General features: G+C 45.8%; 1 protein-coding gene across 3 annotated transcripts in view; it reads left to right on the top strand.

Moving 5' to 3' along the window:
• Window positions 1-14,959, top strand: part of Sergef (secretion regulating guanine nucleotide exchange factor) — a 220,660-nt gene that overhangs the window by 53,023 nt on the left and 152,678 nt on the right. The window lies entirely within an intron of this gene.

Below are 14,959 nucleotides of genomic sequence, written 5' to 3'. Positions count from 1 at the left end.
TCCCAGTGGCCAGACCCTTAAAGAAATCTGAGTCCAAAACTGAGTCCTAGGTGATTAGAAGAATGGGCATCAAGAACTGTTGTCTCTGAACTGGAATTAGTTTAATGAAGGAATTTAGTCTTCACTCAGAGTCTGTCAGAAAAATTAATAATCTAGTAAGATTTCTGAAATTAGCATAAGGCTAATTACAACCTTCTCTACACCTGGAGGGCTTCCCTTCCCCAGGGCCACCTGGCTTGAGATGGACTCTTGGGTTTGTCAGATGGTTCCATTTATTCTTCGCATTCTAGCCTTCATTCTCCTTAGCCTTTCGTAAGTGCAAGCTTGAGGTTTTCCTTTTCTTTCTTCCTCTCTCTTTGACTAATAATGCACTAAAAAGACAGTATGTATATAGCAATAGCAATAACCCCACTTGCAATCTTCTACCCTAATAAAGCACCTTCTTCTCACATGTACACCAGTGAGTACTTGTTAAAGATCACATAGATAGTATTTGTTATTCACTCCAGCCTTTGTTATTACAAATACTGTTTAATTTCCTTGCGGTCTTAGAATGATTATTTAAAACAATTACAGAGAGCCAGTGAGGTGGCTCTGTAGGTAAAGAAGCTTGGGGCTGGAGAGATGGCTGAATGGTTAAGCGCACTGACTGCTTTTCTAAAGGTCCTGAGTTCAATTCCCAGCACCCATATGGTGGCTCACAACCATGTGTAATGAGATTTGGTGCCCTCCTCTGGCCTGCAGGCAGATATGCAGGCAAAACACTGTATTAAAAACAAAAAAGAAGCTTACCACCAAGCCTTGCTGACCTGGGAGACCCACATAGTGGGAGGAGAGAACTGCTCTGACATACAGGTCAACACATACATACACACAAAATAAATAAACATTTAAAAAGTTTTTATAAAGGGATATCTTACATTACTGACTGGAAGGTTCTGAGACTTTCTAAACCATTCTTTGTTTATTTGCTTGCTATTTTTTTGAGACAGGGTTTCTCTGTGTAGCCTTGGCTGTCCTGGAACTCACTCTGTCTACCAAGCTGGCCTTGAACCCACAGAGATCCTCCTGCTTCTGCCTCCTGAGTGCTGGGATTAAAGGCGTGCACCCACCACCACCTGGCTCTAAACCAATCTTTAGACAGATAATTTCCTTTTTTATTTTATTTATTTATTCACATCACCACCGTTGAACTGTGCTGTGAAAGCCGGTTGAACTGCTCGCTTGAGATGGACTCTTGGGGGTGAAATTCAAGGGCAGCAGCCTTGAGTATCTCTGTGATGCCTACTGTATCTCTCTAGGTTCTGTTTGGTTCTACTAGTGAGTGAGTGAGGGACTGGAGTATTTAATCTCTTCTGCATACTGCAGTCAGCTGCAGAGAGCCTGGTACATAGTGTGGTAGCATTTATCATTCCTTGTCCTTCCCATATCACTTGAAACTTTGGGTGGCATAGTAGGAAAGGCACTGGGGCCTCATCATTTTCTCTGTGTTTGGTTCTGTTGGCAAGATGAAAGTCATAATTCCTAAGGTGGACCTTGTGTAATCCACAGTGTGTTGGTGAGGATAGCGTGCATAGTTTGTGGCAGGCAGTGAAGATTTGGTAACTGTTGGTTACCCTGTCTTCTGCAAGAAGCCTTCAGTGACCTGTGTTGGCCCAGTATGCCACCTGCTGCAGACACAGGCAGTACAAACATGGCCCCTGTGAACTTGGTGTGACTTGACTAGGTACAAGTACTGAGGTTGAACCTAGGGCCTTGTTGTGCTTGTACTTGCTAGGCAGGTACCCTACCACTGAGATATATCTCCAGTCCTTTTTATACTTTTTATTTTGGAATGGGTTCTCACTAAGTTGCCCAGACGGGCCTTGAACTCATGGTTCTTCTGCTTTGGCCTCTTAAAGAGCTGATATTATAGGCCTGCGCCACCAGGCACAGCAAGATAAGGAATTGGCTTGAATCTCCTTTCTTTCCCTTAGCAGCTACATTTGAAGTTTTCTTCTCCTTCTTTGTTCCAGGCTCTGGGGTTGGTATGCACCCTGGGGGTTTCTATGCAGGTTCAGACTCCAGGCCACCAGATGTTAATAAACTGTTTGTGTGTTGTCTCCTGTCAATACCTGTATCTGGCTTTAGCATCTGTTTGCCAGAGGCCCATGGAGAGTGAGGCTGGTGGGCTGTTAGAAATTGGTAGGTTTTGGTGGGTTTGTTTTAGAGGAGATAAAAGCCATATTAAGCTAGGTGCTACCATGGCCAGGGATTTGGATGGATATAGGGACATCTGGAGAGGCATGATCACCCTGGAGTAAGCTGACAGTTCCTGACCTTTAGGGGCCTAAGTGTGACATACACAGCCGACCACTTGATTTAATTTCCATAAATTATTTTTCATGTCCAAGGGATAAGAGGAAGGAATGAGCTGTCTGTGTTGAAGCTGCATAGGACATCTGCAGAGAAGGGTCTAGAACAAGAGCCCAGTCAGGAGGGAAATCATAGGCAGGTAGAGCTGAACTACAGTATAACTTTCTTTTCTGGTGAGCAAGGACAAGTAAACATAGATGAGACTGTGCACGCTAGTCAAAGCTTTGTGAGTAAGGAGTGCAAGACCCAGGATGGGGCTTCAAAAGTGGGCCAGGACTCAAGGTCCCAGTGACACTTGCATCCCTTCTCTTTAAGTGAAGCGCATCCTTTTAAAATGTGCCTTTCCTGGATGAAAGTCTCAGAAGTGTGGGTGACAGAGCCTCTAATGCCCTGAAAATCTAGATTCTCTCATTCTAAGCAATGTCTCATCTGGGGATGGAGCTTACTTGAGATTATAGTCTGGGTGGTTTTCCTTTAACATGGTGAGGTTGTGTGTCTCCCACACGATCTGTTTTTACATGCTGGGTCTCTAGCCTCCCTTGGGCAGTTCCCGGTGTCACGCAGTAGTCAGGACTCACCTCTGAGCACATGTCAGCACAGTGTGTGAGAGGCTTTGTGTAGAAGGAGCTGCGGGCAGGCCTGTTTTTCGTCCTACTCGGCTCCTGCAAGGCTAGCTTAGCCCCGGAGATAATAACACGGAAACTGTATTCATTTAAACACTGCCTGGCCCATTATTTCTAGCCTCTTATTGGCTAACTCTCACATCTTGATTAACCCATTTCTAATAATCTGTGTAGCACCACAAAGTGGTGGATTACCGGGAAGATTCTAACCTGCGTCCATCTCTGAGAGGAGAGCTATGGCATCTGCCTCATTGCCTTCTTCCTCCCAGCATTCTGTTCTGTCTACTCCACCTATCTAAATCCTGCCCTATCAAAAAGCCAAGGCAGTTTCTTTATTAACCAATGAAAGTAACACATAGACAGAAGACCCACCTACATCAGCTTTGTGTGTTTGTGACTGTGAGCACACATCACAGTAGCCTTTTGCTTCCTAACCTCCAAGTGGGCTGTTGCACATTTCCCATGGGCACTGGCTCTAACTTGTACCCCAAGGTGGAGCCCTGCATTTCACAGTTGAGGAGAAGTACTTGGACTCACTTAGTGGGATCATAGGGGCCTCCGCAGCTGGAGCTGATAACCTGGCTTGCCTTTGGGGTTCTGGGGTAAGAACCAAGCTGTGAATTAGTGTTGGGTCTCACTCTGATTCTTCCCTGATGGTGAATTTGGGTAAGCTCTTCTTCTCCTGTGTTCTTAGTGTCCCAGGATGCAGGTTGGTCCAGATGATTCTGACTGAGTCTCTTTTATCTCCCTCTTTTATTTCTTGGTCATGATACTCCTGAAGCTCATGACAACTTTGGCTTCTGGGGCTCCTAGTTTGAAGTCAGCTTGACCCTGACAGACCTGGGAATGTTAGTCACTCCAGAAGCTCTGGGCTTCAGTGCCATGTTGGTTTGCTTTGTCTCTTTGTCCTCTCTCCTTGTTTCTGATCCACTTATGTTGAAGGACCTAAGATGATGCCCTGTTGCCAGTGTGGGCTTCAGAAGGACACCTGCTCTGTTCTGTTTGATGCCCTCTCTCTCTGCATGGTCTACCCAGAGCTCCACTGTGGGCTTCAGAAGGACACCTGCTCTGTTCTGTTTGATGCCCCCCCCTCTCTGCATGGTCTACCCAGAGCTCGCCGTTCAGCTTTGGCTCTTAGGCCTGTAGTTTGTTGGTACCCCCTGTGCAGACCTCGGGACCCTGCCCTTTTGTTTGTTTTTAGTTTTTATATGTTCTACCTTTCCCATTCATCTGGATTTCTCTGACATTTATCTCTTTCTGGACTTTGATATCTTGTCCTTTCCCTTGTCAACTCTATAAGCATTAGTGCTCAAAGAACTCCCCAGTACCTGAGTAAGCATGGCACTGTACAGGGTTAAAAGTGTCGTAGAGATAGGTGCAAGGAAACAGTGAAGACAGGTTGACCAGTTCTGAGGACACCAGCAAAAAGGAATTGTTGTTTGACCTAGGTTCTCTAAACCAAGTTGGTGTGTAGCAAAGACACTGCATGCTGAGGTGAGCGTGAGCTACAGCATGCACTGCTGTACCGTCCCGTGCCTGAGCCTAGTTCTACTTTGTGACTGCCTGTCAGACCTGTCCCACTCCCCGGCACAGCAGCAAAGACAATGCAGAGTCACCCATTGTCACACTTGATCCCAGCATGGTGCTGTGAAATAGACCTTATGAGGAATGATTATTTCCACTTACAATCAAGGACACTGGGGCCCAAAGAGGCTTGCTAGGAGGTAGGAGAGGACCCAAGACAAACGACCTGATTGCCAGTGTTTCTGAGGGCTTGCCTGGGCTCAGCCTGCACTCACAGCCCTGAGTCATGTTCCTGGTTTAAATTCTGCCCACGTTGGGTTGAGGAGCACCAAATCTCAGCACATACAAGCACATGTGTTTACACATGGGAATAGGAGCCATGGAATTAAACAAGAGTTGGGACAGAGAGTAGGCCGCTGAGAAGCTCAGGTACCACCAGCCCTCATTTTGCTGCAGGACAAAAGCTGCAGAGGATCAACCTGTGCACAGGGTCGAAGTGAAATCTGTCAGAGCGAGTGGGAAAGGAGCTATTTTTAGTTTGCCGAGTCACTCACTCAGCTGTGTTAGCTGAGGATTGAGCCTGTCCCCTATGCTTTCCACTGTGTTATTTCTGAAGGAGAAATACCACTTGAATGCTGTGTAAAACCTATTAATGAACCTGGAAGTTTCCAGGGCGCCTTTGTCCTGCAGCTCTCCCAGAAGACTGCCTTTCCTGAATGACCTTCCTCCTTTCCTATATTTAATGCATTTCTAATTTTAAGTTTGTGTCAAGACCGTGGGACTTCAGTGCCCCAAATAACACAGAAATCTACCACCAGCAATCAGCTGAGTCCAGAGGGCTCTGACAGAATTGAACACAACCTGAAAAAAAGCATCCCCGAGTGACTCCCTGGCAGAAACCCCTTAGCATTCATGCTGTTGCCAGAGGAACCTGAGGTCGTAGACTCTAGGGACCTGACAGCCCTAAATCTTTCCCAGAAAAGGGCCTTTGGTGCCCTCTGCAAGACCATAACAACCAAGCAAAGCTTGTTCTGTTGGGGATTAGAAATTAACACATGGGTGCTGGGCATTGCAGGGAGAGATAGAGCAAACTGCACAGCGGTGGATCTGCCCATGGGAACATGCAGGAGGGAGCCACTGGACAGCACAGCCATGCTGGAGAGAGAATAGGGAAAGAGCTACTAGGATGCAGCCACTGCCTGCTTTTTTTTTCCTTTAGCATCTTGCTTTTTTTTCACTAGAATGCAAAGGAGAACAAAGGCCTTGTCTTTCATGTTGAAAGTTGCAGTCTCAGTATCTAGACTATTCCCTGTACCTTTGATGTGCTTAGTGGATGTCCTAGTTTCCTTTCTGTTGCTGTGATAAAACTCTGGCAAAAAGCAACTTTGAGTCAAGGGGAGGAAAGGGTTTATTTCATCTCACACTTCCAGGTCACCATCTATCACTGAGGGAAGTGAGGCAGGAAACTGAAGGCGGGAATATTTGCTATTCCACAGTGTTATTTCCTACCAAGGATCTCACTCACAATGAAGGTACAGCAGAAACTATCGACTCATACAGGTTCATGCTCTGCTTGCTTCTTTACATGGTGCAGGACCACCTGCCGAGGCATGGTACTGCTAGCACTGTTACTAATAGATTGGTCCCTTCTCCATCAATTAATAATCAAGGCAATCCCTCACAGACATGTCCACAGGCCAGTCTGATGTAGGCAGCTTCTTATTCATAGCTTTCATCTCTCCTGACTCTAGGCTGTGTCAAGTTAACAGCTAAAGCTAACTAGAGCAGTGCTGTTTACTGGTTGACCAGATGGAAAATGAATGGATTAGAGGTATGTGCCCCTCCTTACCTCTCCTGTCTGCTAGTCTGTGCTCTTCAGCTCAGAAAGTTGGGAAAGCGTGGTTCCTCATTTTGAGGCATTTGGTCATCCAGTGGCCTGCAGAGCACAAGAGAGGCTTTGCCTACACAGGCACTCGTCCCTTCTGGGGCTTCATGTGAAGAGGCTCACAGTGTGTTAACACTTTATCATTTACACCTGTTTAACACGCCTGTCTCTGAACTCCATGGTAGCAGGTGGGTGCAGGTGAGTGGAGCAGCTCCTGTGTTGGGAGCTTGTGAGTGAATAGGAGGCTCAAGTTCATGGCAGGGCAGGCAGAATGTGACAAAAGCTATGGAGTCTGAGGGTGAAAATATGATTGTCCTGCCCCATATCCATGGGGACCTTTTCTTTCCTGACATTTCAGTCCCTGTGGTTTTGTTGGATGCTGAAGGGTTAGGGTGAGGCTGGTGCCTGGAAAGGCTTCCTGAGTTGGAAGTCTTGACGTTAAATTAGTTCTCAAGGGAGCTAATGTAAGTAGCAGGGGAATATCTTGGCAAGAACTTGTATTTTGGAGGCAAGCGGAGGAAGAGCAGCAGCCAGCCAGACTGAGTATTGATAGGAGAGAGGAAAGTGTCACAGCAGTGTCCCAGAAGCTGGGAGGTCAGGGAGGTTGAGTATAGAGAAAAAGGCCACTAGCTTTGGTGATGGTGAGGGTACCAGAGCATGGCAACTGGTGGATGATGGTATGTGGGGGTTTAGGCTTCAAGTGTGTGTGCCCCTTGCAGAGATGGATAAAGTAGTTACTGGAGACAGGAACAGACTCAGCATCCCGACAGGAAGCCTGGCTCTCATAAGTTAGAACAGGGAAGCCAAAGTATGCCTGAAGGGAGGGAGAGAAAGCTTGTGCCCAGAGATGTATAAGGGAGGGAAGTCAGAGCCCAGCCACCATCACTGTGAAAGGATCAGTTCCAGGAGGAGAGGTGTTCTTTCAATTTAGTAGTAGACCACAGGGGATCTGAAGACAGAAGCTTTGACACAGAGAAGAGAACGCCTTGGTAAACTCTATTTTCTGAGCTCTTGCTGCATGGTGTATTTATTTACTTCAGAATGTTTATCATGTCCTACTGGGTTATATCAAAATAAAAGATGAAGTTGATACCAGTTCTACAGAGCAGTATTTACTAGTACTATAGAAGTTAGTATGTCTTTTCTTAAATTAAACTTGGGTTCTTTAAGGAAAGGAATGGCCCTGTTGATTTTTGTATAATTAGGGCCAGTCTGGGAACAGTGTATGTAGGTGGTAGATTGTGTGCCAACAAGAGTAGGAACTCATGGTGGGTGGCTTAGATCTTCTTCATTAGATCAAACACCAGGAGTGAGGAGCTCAAGGCATAAGCTCAAGCCACTAGAAGGATCAACTGACCTTATTCTGTAGTGGGTTCATCTAGCACAGTCTAGTGGCTCTCTAGAGATTATTAGTGCTGAATGGTGGCAAGGCCACAGCCAGTCTAGAGCTTAGGAAACTGCAGTCCTGAGAGAAAGCTCACACTCATTTGCAGTCACAAAGTAGTTAATAGACTGGGGACTTGGCTTTCCCTTTCTACACATTCTTGTCCTGTTCCTCAGCAGCTTCCTTTTTGACTGTCTTTGTTTTAACTGGGTGGTAGGTAGTCCTGGTGGCCCTCTCCTGGCTTTGGATTGCATTTTCTGAGGAAGAGAGCTAGGACAAAGATAGTCTCAGTAAGGGCTGCAACATTAACTCATGAATATCGCAAAGCATTTTGCTGGCTGGAGTTGGAGGTGAGATCTGATACACAGTATCTTGAATGTGGAACAAGATCTAGGTTGGACTTTCTTCTCCATACCTGTCAATCACATAACTTTGTATCTATCCAAGTCTTTCTCAGACTTAGTTTTCTCAACTGCAGAGTAACTATATTATTTACCTTGCTCATAGGATTTTGGAAAGATGCAAATAAAACGTTCACTGTAAAATACTATATAAAAGTGCCTTTATTGGGTCAAAGCCACTGTATGTTTCAGATATGGGTTTTCTTAAGTGTGGATCCAAACTGCCCTTTTGTCTTAATCACTGGGAATTTTAGGTATAATCTGCTATCTCATGGTGAATGCATTGTGAGAACAATGGGGCCTGGATAGTCAGTAATCCACAATCAGTTTCTACACAAGTCCGGACAGTGTAACACTGTTGAGGGAGCCAAGCCATCAGTGTCTGTACCCAGGGTGTCTCTAGCTTGCTTTCTCAGCAGCAAAGAAAACTTGTCAGCGCTGATTTAAAGCCTCTGTGACCTCATTTGTCCCCAGCACACTCTGCAAAAGTGTGAGTGGCCCAGGTCACCCTGGAGCTGACCAACCATCTTTTGTTGTATTTGACCTTGAAAACTGGGCTGGCCCAGGGTGAAAGTGAATCTTATAAAAGTTTAGGGAGGGTTTGAAGGAGGCAGCTAAGTGGGTTGTGTAAGAGTTGGCTGGCCAAGGGCTGACACTGTTGTCTCCCAGTGCTTCTACTGCCTCACCTTGGTTACAGTGCTGTAGTTGGTAACCTGTTGTTTCTAGTTTCTCCTCACTTAGCTAGCCCCACCTTGTTGCCAAAGTGGAGACTAAAAATAAAAATTTTGTCTGTTCTATTTGTTTAATATCCTTATTAAAGAGAGAGAACAGGATTGGAGATACAGCTTGGTGGCAGAGTACTTGCCCATGATGCACAAGGCCCTGGGTTTAATCATTAGCGATAAAAACAGAAAGAAGCTAACAGAACTCAAAATACCTCCAAACGTAAGACCCACAAACCCTTTATTCCCCCACCCCCTCAAAAGACCATCAACAAAAAATACAAATTTCTGTAAGGAACATTTGCTGGATGTTTAATGAAGACTGTTGGAGACTATGGGGGAGGGAGGGGAGGGAGAAGGAGAGCGGGAGGGAGAGGGAGATGGAGAGAGAGAGAGAGAGGAGAGAGAGAGAAGGAGAGAGAGAGAGGAGAGCGCGCGCGCGCAGCGCGCTCGCAGAGGGAGGAGAGTTAGTTCTGGCTCCTGCTTCAGAAGGTGCCAAGCACAGTCCACAGCCTCAGCCATGTGCGTTGAACTAGGGTGCCAGGATTGTGGTTGATCTTGCTCACTACTGTGTCCCCATCACCTTGATTACTGCTCTGCACACAATATTACAGGGATGTCCTTGATTTCCAATGGTTTCCATTCTGGGTGAAGTTCAAATTTTCAGGCCTGTCATAAGAAGCCTTCTGGACTCAGTCCTGTCAAAGCACCCTACTGGACTGATGATGTCATTCATAGCAAACCAGAGCAGGTGCCATGCCATTCAATATTTCTGGTGCTTCCTTTCTTTTATCCATGGCTGCTTGGATGACTCCTCCAGTTCTACACACTTACCTTTGCACCTGCCAGCCACCAGACACATGGCTCTTGTTCCCTACTGAGGTCTGTTGTTTGATTACTGGTCTTACCTATTCCCACACTTCCTCTGTCTCTTCTGTCTTTGGTCCTTTTATAGAGTTTTGGTCTAGAATTTGTTCAACTTAGAGCTAGTATCTTATTTCTAGACTGTGATGACCCCTAACCTCTCTTTTGCCCTTACCAAATACCTTCTTTGGTCACATCAGCCCAGTCTGTAGAAGTGGACCTCCCCAACTGTTTTCAGCTGTTTGCACAGAATCCCTAACCAAAGCAGTGGTCTGTAGTCTGTCAGTTCATTGCCCCGGGATTGAATTCTGTTCTGAGTGCTTAACCACTGTTTGGAACCTTGTTCTCAGTGATTGGTTATTCAGTTATCAAGCTATCATCATGGATCTGGTGGTTACTGCTGCTTGGAGCTTCTTGCTTGAAGGCTTTTCTACCAGTGGAACCTTTCTCTTCTTGGCACTGGCCTGAATCAAGTCTTTCTGTGCCAGGCTTTTGGGGTACTTTTTATTGGAGGCTACCTTAGGAGCCAGACCTACATTCACTTTTCTTCTCCAAATGTGTTCACCTTCTGTTCTTGCCTCTGCTTTGCAGTGTCCTGAGCATTAGGAGAGGCCTGAGTGTACTCTCAAGGGCAGCTAAAGTGAAAAACCTGCTCTTATCACTTCAAAGGAAGCACAACCAAACCCTACCTCTTTCTATCTCTCCCTTTCTTTCTTTCCTTCCTCCCTCCCTCCCTCCCTCCCTTCCTCCCTTCCTTTTTTCCTTTTTCTACTTATCCCTCACTGTCCTGAACTCACTATGTAGACCAGGTTGGCCTTGAATTCATAGAGATCCACATGCTTCTGCCTCTGGAGTGCTGGGATTAAAGGCATGCACTACTATGCCAGGCCAGGCCCGGCCCATGTGCAGCCATCAGAACCACAAGGCCCCACGTCAGTTGTATGGGCCACTGAGTAGAGACTGGAAGGGAAAGGTTAAAATTTGCCTGGTTCCATGTTTGCATAATTCCATTCTGTGCTGCAGTGGTTCCCTGTGTGAACACTGTCAGTGCTGATGGCCATCTCCTGTAGCTGCAGATTGCTGTCTGGAAGAAAGCCTTCTTATTGGCTGTTTGTTGTCATCCAAGTGGGGAACTGGATGTAGGGTAAGGAAACCAGCCTTGGGTAGCAGGAATGGAAGCAATCAGAGATACCTTAGCAAATGAACAGCTGCTATGCAGTTGATCACAAAGCCTCTGGCTATTCAGAGGGACCAGATGTTTGGGGGTGTGGAGGGCAAAGCAGAAGACAGAGCTGGGGGAGTGTTGACCACAGATGCAGGGAGGCCATGTAGGGACATCTTCTATGGACCACATTAGGAAATCCAGCTGGCTTGGAAATGTTGCTCATGGTTGCTGAGCAAAATATATGTGTTTCTATAGCCAGCAAAATGAGACTGAATAAGGAAAGTTCTTTACCAGGAAAAGTTAAGGTGGTCATTCTGAGCATCTTCTCCATGGCTGTGCTTCCTTGCAGTCCCTGTTGACTACCAGTGTGAACATACACACAGCAGCATTTGGGTGAGAAAGGACAGGATGGGGCGAGGACTATAAGCGGAGCCTGCATGTTTGTTTCCTGGCTTCCCAAACCTAAATAACCACACAGAAATTATATTAATTACAACACTATTTGGCTATCGGCTCAGGCATATTTTTAGCTAGCTCTTACATCTTAAATTAACCTATTTCTATTATTTTATATTTTACCATGAGGCTCGTGGTTTGTTACCTCTTGCTTCTTGGGCAGCTATATGGTGTCTCTTCCACTCCACCTTCTTTCACTCTATATATCTCTGTTCGGATTTCCCACCAGGTTTTATTTTGCTCTGCAATAGGCCAAAGTAATTTCTTTATTAACCAACGGCAATAAAACATATTCACAGAATACAGATGGAATCTCACATCAGAGAACTTAAAGATCTTTATACTGTGGGGGTAATGCAAGCTAGTTGGTGTGCATGCACAATCCCCGGCTTTGATTTCTAGCACCTCATAAGCCAGGTGTGGTGGTGTATGCATTCCATTCTAGCACTTGGTAAGTGTTCGTGGTCATCCTAGGCTATGTAATGAGTATGAGGCTAGCCTGTGATATGTGAAATACTGTCTCAAAAAAAAAAATCCTTCCCAAATCCCCCAAAATGTTTATACTCTGGCTTGATCCTTGGCAGTCTACATCTGTCAAATAAATATAATGTCATTTACTGGGTTTACTGCCCAGGTTGTTGTCAGGTGATTCCATGAATGTAAGAATGTTTTATAAACCATGAAGCAATAAACAAATATCCAAGTGTACATTTTGTTACTAGATTGCCTCAGGTTGCAGGGAACTTTAATTTCTATGGTTCTTGGGGAAATACAGTTAGCTCTCACAGCGCTGGAGCTGGCTGTGGCTCTCTTATACAGTTAGCTATCATCACAGCGCTGGAGCTGGCTGTGAATCTCTTGGGGAAATACAGTTAGCTCTCACAGCACTGGAGCTGCTGGCTGTGGATCACTCCCATGGCTCTTGTGTTCTTCTCAGTCATTCATACTCAGATGCTCAGGGGCAGTGGTTATGTAAGGCTCTTGAACTTGGCATGGGATAGTGAGAACACAGAGCCCTAGCATTTCCCAAAGGAGCGGAACTTGTAGAGAAAAGCCCTTTAAGAGAGAGGACACAGGTTGAACTTGGTGGAATGGAGAGGCGATTGTGGAGCAGTGCTTGTCTCAGCTCTGACATTGGATGGTTCCAGATGAGTCGAGCCCCAGCACAGATCCTGCCTCTCTCCCTGACACACACTGTAGGTCTGAGAAGAGCCACCTTAGGCTTTCTTCTTCCCTGGAGACACTGCAGTAAAGCTGGGACAGCAAAGGTGAGTTGGAGACTCAGGAGGTTCTTCATTGTCTTGTTACTGGGAGAAACCCTGACAGAAGCAGCACAAGAGAAGGGCTTCCTTGGGGCCACAGTTCCAGAAGAGATGCAATGCATCATGCTTGGGGCATGGCAGCCAGAGTCTCAAACTGCCTGTCACTTTGCATCATGGATCCAGGAGCTGAGGGAAAAAGGAAATAGGGTCAGGCTCAGAAGCCTTCAGGCCCAGCCTCAAGGAGCTGCTTCCTCTAGCAGAGCTCCACCTCCTGAAAGCTCCACAGCCTTTTACTCCGCACCATCCGCTCAGCTGGGAACCAAGTGCTGAAACATCGGAGCCTATGGAGGCCACTTCACTTTCTAACCACATTGTAGAAAGCAGGCTTTTGAGGTCATGGTGAATTAGCAAAAATCTCTGCTCAGAGTGTGCTTCCCCTGTTAGTGTCTCATTGTACTGTCTCATCTGTCTATTTCATGCATGGTGGCTTTCAGGGTTCCTCAGAGTAAGTGGTTGCTATATTTTATGAATGTCATACCTGTGAGGCACAAGGTCAGGGGCTCAGTCACACAGTAGGTACTCAGAGAAGCCATGGCGACTTCAGAGCCCTCATCTGAAATAGGCTTAGATGAGTCTCTCTTGGGGTAGCTGTGTGAGGTGCTGACAGAACTATGATCAGGCTTCTGAGGTAGACTCCACATGAGGGTCGTAGAATGCAAACATCTTTTCCATTCCTCAGACATCTACTGAGATATAAGAGCACACAGACACATACATGGTACAATTCCCTTTGCATATCTTAAGGTAGAGTTTCTTCTGCTGTGTGGGATTATGGGAGCTCTTCTACCCTTACAGCTGTACACTGTGTTCCTCATTCTCCTCCCATGGCACTCTTTACTAAGCTGTTCCTTCCTATACTTACCAGCTCTGTGACAATAATGCTTGTGGTGGCCACAGTCTCCCCAGTCAGGGTTTGTGGTGTGGTGTAAGCAATGTATTTGCTGTTAACAGCAACAGGTAGCATTCTCCCTGGTTGGCAGGTGCCCTGCTGAGTACTTTGTAGATGCCATTATCTCTTCAATTCTCATGACAGTAATGGCAGAGTTGGGATAATTGTTCCTTACTTTGCAGATAGGAAGAGTGAGACTCAGAGATGGTGGCTAGTGACAGAACTCCTATTGAAAGTCATGTCCTGCTGCAAAGCCAGTATTATTAAACGCCAGGATTCCCCTTGGTGCCAGCTCCATCGGTGGGACTTTTACTTTCTCTTGGCTGCAGTTTCCTCAACCTGTAATAATAAGCAATACTGAGAAGCAATATTAGTTCTTCCTAAATTTCTCAACTGACGGCGTTCTGCTTTGGACAGAGCCCATGCCCTCCTTGAGACTGGTTCCTTTTCCACTCTGAGATGTTTTTGTTTGGTTTGGTTTCAAGGGGTCATGTTGAGTGTTTAGGGTTTTTTTTTGTTTGTTTTTTTTCCAGTAGCGACACTGTCAGGTAGCAACAGGAGCACTGGTATAAAATACTGCTGTTAGTGCTGTCCATACAGCTGTCTGTGGTCATCTGGATCATTCCAGCATAGCAGCCAAGACCCTGTGTGTCTGATGAGAATGGAGTTAGTGTGACCCATGAAATGGATTTTAATGTCAGGAGCCACATAAGGCTGATAGCTATCATACTGGGCAGTGCACATACAGAGAATAGAGTCTTCTGTTCTTACCTTGTTTTTTCTCTTGCATTCCCACCAAGGCTTCTGATTCCTATGGTTTCAGATGTTTTCCTGAAGTTCTGTTGTTCTTCTAGATTCCAGCACATCCAAACATATATTGTTACGTATTTTCCTGACCATGGTGCATAGAGAAAGGATGAGTAGAGTTGTGTATGCCTCTCAGGTAAGGAAACTGCGGTACACAGAAGTTAAATCTGGGGGGATTAGAGGAGAACCTTCCTGCATGAGTAAGTGACTTATCAAGGCCAATTTTGGAGCAGGAAAACCAGGACTAGAGACTTCCATATTCTGATGTTCAGCCAGTATTTCTTCTGCTTTCCCTGTCATTGGTGTGCCAAGCCTTGCACAGAGAGGCTGCTCATTTGGATGATTTTTTTAATGTTAGGCAGGGAGCTTTTTCTTTTCACTGTAACCCTTTCTTACTACATATACTTTTAATTCTATGGCTGTCACCCTAAGCATAATCAAATAGGTTCTTGGAAGGACTTTGTGAAGTGTTATAAGGCCCCATAACGGATCTAGTCCCAGTTTATAGATGCCAGAAGCATCGTGCCAATCAAACAGATGGGCAGGATTTCCATCTGGCTCT

Source organism: Arvicola amphibius, chromosome 12, assembly GCF_903992535.2.
Source record: "Arvicola amphibius chromosome 12, mArvAmp1.2, whole genome shotgun sequence".
In the NCBI taxonomy this organism is placed as follows: domain Eukaryota; kingdom Metazoa; phylum Chordata; class Mammalia; order Rodentia; family Cricetidae; genus Arvicola; species Arvicola amphibius.
The sequence above is the reverse complement of the archived record's forward strand: the minus strand, read 5'-3'. Positions and strand labels throughout refer to the sequence as shown.